The sequence below is a fragment of the Rhagoletis pomonella genome, unplaced genomic scaffold, assembly GCF_013731165.1.
Source record: "Rhagoletis pomonella isolate Grant_MI unplaced genomic scaffold, Rhpom_1.0 Rhpom_scaffold_00012, whole genome shotgun sequence".
Classification (NCBI taxonomy): Eukaryota; Metazoa; Arthropoda; class Insecta; order Diptera; family Tephritidae; genus Rhagoletis; species Rhagoletis pomonella.
The window spans coordinates 1,934,996-1,942,243 of NW_023458566.1; positions in this window are offsets into that span (position 1 = coordinate 1,934,996).

Below are 7,248 nucleotides of genomic sequence, written 5' to 3' on the forward strand. Positions count from 1 at the left end.
ACTTACCGTTAATTTTTGAAAATGTTTTTATTATTATTTCATAGTTATTTGTTATATTTAATTGTTTATGATGATGGTTTTTAATTGTTTATAAAAAAGTAGCGGAAACATTTTTTTCATTCAATTAATTTTTTTCCTTGCGAGCGCTTATTAAAAAAAAAAATGAAAATAGAGAGAAAAAGGAGGAGGTTATTAGTTCGTCGTAATATTTTTTTTTTTTTTTGTTACCGCATAACTTTGGACCACGTCAACCGATCTCGATAATTCTTTTTGCATCGGAAAGGTAGTGTCTCAGAGGTGGTCCATACTAATCTGGTTTAGCTCTGATTATTGGATCATGAATTATATATATATATATATTTTTTTTTTTATATGAGAATTGAACGCGGTTTTGTTTTTTTGTTTAAATATTACTTGTTTTTTATCGACTTCGAAATTCGCGTATGCGACTGCAAAAAAAAAATATAGTTTTATTTGGCACAGTCTAATGTACATTCATACATACATATGTATGTAAGTCTATTGATTTCCTAACAAACATCGTAAAAGTTGGTACTTTGTAGGCATAAGAAACGACGAAAAAAATTGATTGAATTGTACAGCTGCAAATATCGATTTCAATTTTTTTTTTTATTACACTTGAAAAGACCTAGACGTGCAAACCAAACAAAAGCAGAAGAGTATCAGTATTACCTTTAACAATGTGGTATGCATGTATGTACATATGTATGTGGAACACTCGAAACGCTGGTCACAGGTACCTGCTTTGCGCACTTAAGTCCTTGAGGCCCTTTGCCTATTGTTTGCAGAAAATTCATCTCAGTAATTCTCTTGAATTTGTGACATTCCCCCAACAATATCCATGTGAAGTTTGCAATTGTAGTAAATTAAAAAAAAAAGAAATACCTTGACTGTAATTCATTATTAATGCGATTTCGATGACATTTGAACAACTGCCTTTTTTTTGAGGATATGAAAAATAGTACATACTTACAAACATACAAAATCGCTCGACCACAGCATGATTATTTTCACTTGCCGATTGTTCACATAGTTCATGCTTTAAAACTCCTTGGAAGCGACGAGTGTATCTAATTGGCGAAATAATAGACTCACTTTCGCTAGGATACCAAATTCTGAAATTTAGAATTTAGAAAATATGATTTCAAGTGTTTGCTTTAATCTTATGATATGCTGCCACGTTAGTCTCGCATTATTTGATGATAATGACATGTACTTACATCCATTCATCAAGTTGATAAGAATTATAGGTCGTGTATTAACGAGATACTGATGTCTTCCAAGACTGCCTAAGATTTTCCTGAACCGCACTTATCGACTTTCTTAGCTTTTTTCTTCATCTGTCGTCATGTTTCCCAATGTCTGATTGACGACCCTCTCCTTATCACCTTCTCTTAGCGTCATGTCGTCCAAAAACTTGCGTCCTGGTCATCAGCTAAACGAATCAGATCCTTAACTTGTAATATTTTGAGTTTTTCTGCTATTACTGGCTTATGTTGACCTTTTGCAGAGGCTCGAAACACTTTTCACCTTTTAAGCTCAATGACAACGCAGACAGCAGTTCTTTTGCTTTCCACAGCCACCCGCGGCAGCCAAATGAGAGCGCAGAGTCTTCGAAGTAACTCTGCGTCCAGAGGCATCGTCGAGCTCAGTTGCGTATTTGCCTTGGAAGTCCCTAGAGAACTCATATTTGTTTTTGAAATCCGAAAACCGCTGAGATTCGCTAGAGTCAAATCCCGTAATAGGGTTTCCAGGATTTTCTAACAGTTATTCGCGCACCCCCTCGGAGGGCTTTACCTCGCGCCTGTGACCACGTCGACAAGCGCAGCCTAAAAGAACCTCTGGCAATCTCGCAAAACCGTGTGTCGCCTATGGCTTTTCCCCTCGGAAGAGAGTTATTTCTACCTGCCCTTTAAGTAGCTGGTTCTGCCGTAGATTCGTCCTTCCATCTGAGGTATCTTTTGTACTACTTTACCATATCTTTTCATTTGCGACTATCTTCCTAATCTTTAGATGTGCAGTGCCGGTCGCTGCGTTTTTGGCAATATTAGTAAAAATGCAGATGACTCGTTGGCTCAACAGGAGGGCTTGCCTTGGTATCCTGAGTAAATATGGTGAATACTAAAATAACCCTTTTTGAAGAATTTCATAGTAAAATAGACTCATCGTGCTACAAACAATGCCGAAGTTCTGTCTTGCCATGTATGTAGCTCAGTGAGTGGTTTGAAGTGGTTATTTCTTTGACAGGTTCAAAATCCTACATATTTCTAGTTATAGAGACCTACCGGTATTTCTACTATTAAGTTTCATACTTCCGTATATCGACTGCTAAATGGAAGATCGACCTATCTCGGCAGCCAGTTCGAAAACCGAATTTCTGAACCAAATTCTGAAACAGGGCGTTCGTGAACAGTTTTTTGTGATAGGACGTTTTCGAACTGGCTGCCGAGATAGGTCGATCTTCCACTCAGCAGTCGATATGTTCTTATTCACTAAGCACTCTAAAAAAATGGTCAACTCTTAAATATTTCCCAGCTTATAGCCATCACCATATAAAAACTGTTGCGTTAATGCACTTCTCAAATGTCAATGTCAGTTGCTTAATGTAAATATTAAATAAATGAGGATGCTTGTACTGACAGTACTTCCACTTGAATCTTGAATTTCTTTTCGCAAATACATTCTCCTTTTTCAACCCTTTACGTTTTTTTTTTTTAACTTATACGACCATTACCTTCGCATAATAGAGATATTATATATATCTGTATATACACACAAATCAGTAATGTCTGCATAGAGAGAGCCACGTTTGTATTTCAAATACATTTACATATTCAAAATGCATGCTTATTAGGGTTGCTGCAGTTAATAAGGGTTGCCACAACCCAAATCTATATCGATGAATGACGTGCGTTTATTTGCATAAAGTATGCATATACATGTGTATGTGCATCAGGCGCGCAGGCAGCATTTTTTCGGAGGGGTAGAAAGGTACCTTAAATAGTTTCGAAAAACGGCATATAACAAAAAAAAAATACTAAAATGGTTTAAGAATTCAACTACAACAACAATAAAAATCGTAATATTTTTTATTAAAAAATATGAGTATATTTTTTCGCATATTAGGCGCGCAAATATTTTTCCCAAGTGCCGACGCATTAAAAGAGTGGTTAGAAGTCACGGTGTCACAAGCCGTGTGGTCCACTCCTTGGTACGACCTAAAGCCAGATCGTGCCCTTATGTGGCTTTGTCCGTTGCATATGTTTCCTCTAACCGTAGTGGAATTCGTAGAAAGTCTTCTGTTGCATACGCAGTAGAAGTGCATAGGTTTCTGTTCCGGTGCTCGAATCCATTTCAGTCGGATTCAAAAGGATACGAAAAACCCCTTCTTGCTCCTGGGACGAACAACGATTGGAAGGGTTCGGCAATCCAACCCTGGTTAGCCCTTCTTCGGGTAAAACCCGAGTTATTTCGGTACCTATTTATCGCCAGTAGTCGTGGCAATTGTTGTTTGGTGTTGCTCTTCGGACCCTATTAAGACTACATACAACAGCAGTTGTTTGGCTGAAGATATCGAGCAGCCCATCCGATCGCTCCTCGGCCACAGCGCGGCATTAGTTTAAAATAGGGTCAACAATTCTAAGAAGTAAAAAAGTCTATTTTATTTTTAGGATCTTTATTAAACGTTTATGATTTTAGCAGCTTCTTTTTTTTGCAATTACAATCGGAACTTATATTCAAAATCGCCCCCCAAAACAACTTTCATGAGCACGTCTATGCCAAAAAATTGATATAGTATATAAGTTAAAGTACCTTTGGCGCCAATAGAAATTGCTTTATTTGCAGACTGATGCAGCAGCAACAGCAACAACAATAAATAATGCAATTGTGATACTTCCTCCTCCTTCGCGTGCTTGTTTAGCTCTACTGCAAGCGATCAAATGCAGATGACCAAATACATACATCAAATATACATCCATACATACATATATGTATGTAAGTATATGCAAATGATTGTATGGGAATATATTGATATTGTAAATGAAGATGAGTACAAAATATGCATAATAATGCTAGAAGGCAATGATGTTTGTGGTTGAAGTGAATTGAAGTGAAATAAATTGATTTACAATTGAAATGCATTATCGGGGAGGAAAAAATCCCACTCAAGACGGAGTAGGGAACGTGTAAATATTTGCATACGCTTATAAAAGTTTTCTAAATTTGCATTGCATGCACCAACATACAATTAAACATGTAGACTTATATGTATATATATTTTCATGCATACGTACAAATATATACCTACTACTATATTTCTACTTCAAGATTAAATGACCTAAAAGTGTGAAGTGAACTCAGTGCAAAGTATTACAATTAAGAGAAATCTGAGTTGCTAGACTTTTTGCATATTTACGCATTTATTTGAATGATTGATTGGGTAAGAGAAAAATTTCTTCAATTATTTATGTACATTCAAATACACCATACAAATTTGCATTGCATGCTTTGTGGAATAGAAGCTCGAAATTTGTGAAATGTTAAATAACAAAGCAATTTATGAATTTTTTAATCAGTACATAAGTGCAAAAATGAAGTTGAATTAAGAATTAGGAATAAATAAATAAAAAGTTTAAATATGTTTATGAGTATTTATCTCAGCCAAATGAATGAAAATTTACTGAAATCTTAACCCTTCTGTTACATAAAGAAAAAGTTGCACTTAATATATTAAGTTCACGAAATGGCCTTTCATATATCGAGCCTTAACCGCCAAGAAGGTGTAAGTGACATTTTTTCAAAAATTTATTGTTGATGCAGAAACATCTAGAAACAACAAAAATAAAATTTTGAAAAAATATCCCATACGCCTTCTTGGCGGTTAGGGCTCGATATTTTGATAGGAAAAGTACAGACAACGCGTTAACATGTAATTTGTGTTTAGGTAAATACGATTATTAGGGTGGTTCTTAAATGTGGGAGCAACTTTTTCTTCAGATTTCTTAAGCCTCAACTCCTACGTCGATGCTACTATGAAGACATCTTAACCGGCCACATTCGGGACCAAAATTTATATTTGAAATCTTCGACTAGCATTTTGGGTATTAGATGAAAAAAAAAAAATTATAACTTTTTGAGTCACCATAGAGTCATTTGACGTTTAATCTCTTTGCCACATGCTTTAACCAACTCCAATCGGGACCAACATTTATGTGTGATATCTGTTATCATAGTATTACCGATTGAGTAGGTGTGACTGAACAAAAATCTTTAATTTGATTTTTAAGGACCCACTAAAACTTTTTTAAATTTACCAAGTGAAAAAAAAATCTCCTAATTTAGGTGCGAAAAGCTTAAAACCGACAGCATTGATTACGATCACAAAATAAGTAACAGTTAAACTAGAAATTCTTGTAACAACCAGAAATTGATTACCTGCAGAGCATTACCGTCATGTCGCACTGAACATCGCTAGGATTACACTTACACGAGTCATACCGCCAGCATTGTCACACTCGACAAACTCGACCCACTTAATGGCAGATAGCGACCATGAAGCATGAGAAATATCTCACAAATGTGTTGGAGTTTTTCAAAATAACAACATTATGCTGGCATGACAGCAAAGCCAACGACAACAACAACAACAACAACAAAGCAAGCAAATGCTACGAATTGACACTACGTAGTAACTAAACGTAGCTGTGCCACGACGAAAAGGTGTCAGACGCTAACAAAACAAGCTACAAGGAACCGCTAAGTAATCGCCATTGAAGGATGGAATAGGTTACAGCAATGTCAGCGGAAACAACAACTACCACAATAGCAAAAACAACATGGCATAAATGGTTGCCGCGTAAGAGGATGACAGGAGCTATAACGACATTGACACCACAACAACAACTACGTACAGATCTCCAACAAAGTATGTGTGTATTTTAAGGACTTGCGCTAGATAACATACAAACACACAAACACACACACACACATATGTACATACAAACATAGCATAAAACCCTAATACTAGCTTAAGAAGTCTAGGTGTGTTTATGATACTTAAAGGATTTCTTTGCTTTTGTTGTTGTTGCAAATGGTGTCATTGACGTTGCAAGCAACTCTAACCAGTATGGCTATGTACACCACGTGAGTGTGTATGTACATACATATGTATGTCGCCATGCTTAGTAGGTACTCATATGCTTTTAGTTTATTGTTAGTAATATTACTCGCAACATGTGTAGACAAGCATTTTAACATGAAATTTTCACATAGCTGACATTTTTCTAACAATTTATTAGATGATATTTTCTTAATGCAGAGCGGCAAGGCGAAGCGTTTCCAAATAAGACAGTGTGCAGCATACATTTGCACGAGTGTTAAAGTGCATGTATGTGTGTACTTTAAGAAAACATCTGCCCGGTTTCACGCTTAGCAAGTTTATTAAATTTTTCAATTTTAGACAGCAAATAATCTTTAATTTTTGAAATTTGATACTTTTTTCACATATCGTCACGCATTAGGGTGAAAATGTTAATGCGCAATGCGCGCTGATGGCTACTACTTCACTACTGGAATCCAATATTTTTTCTTCATTTGGCATTTTGAAGTGAACTAATGAAATTACTGAAATATTTGTTTTCTTTTTCGTTGCACTGCAGAAATTCTAGACCAGACCTTTGACGATGGTAATTACAACTAGCTAGCGGAAGTGCGTTATATGCGAGTATAATTAAGTTATATTGTGAACGTGCGGTATGAGTGGAGATGGGTATTTAGGTGCACTGATATTTTAATTTAATTTGAAATTTTAAGAATTGATCAGTATGTGACCTTTTTTAGATTTGCAAACGATGTAGCTGAGTGGTTTGAGAAGCGTATTTCAACCAGGTAGGGCCCAGTTGCGATTCCTGGGCAAAAGCAATACACAATCCTTTTTTTCATTAACGGTCGCCAAATGAGAGCGTTATCAAACCTCCGAGTGTACTTCTGTCATAAAAAAAGTCATTTGGATTTCAAATTCGACGTTCCTGCCTGTGCAAACACATACAAACCTGCTAGTTCCATGGACCTACTTAGGCCCTTTAGATTAACTTAGCGCCCATCCTAGGGTTAAATCTAACGACTTGATTAGTTAACGCATCCATGAAAATTTAATACCCAGTATTTTGTTTTGCGCAGAGTTTGGAAGCTGGAGGAGTGCCCTCGGCCGCGCCCTGTTTACTCTCG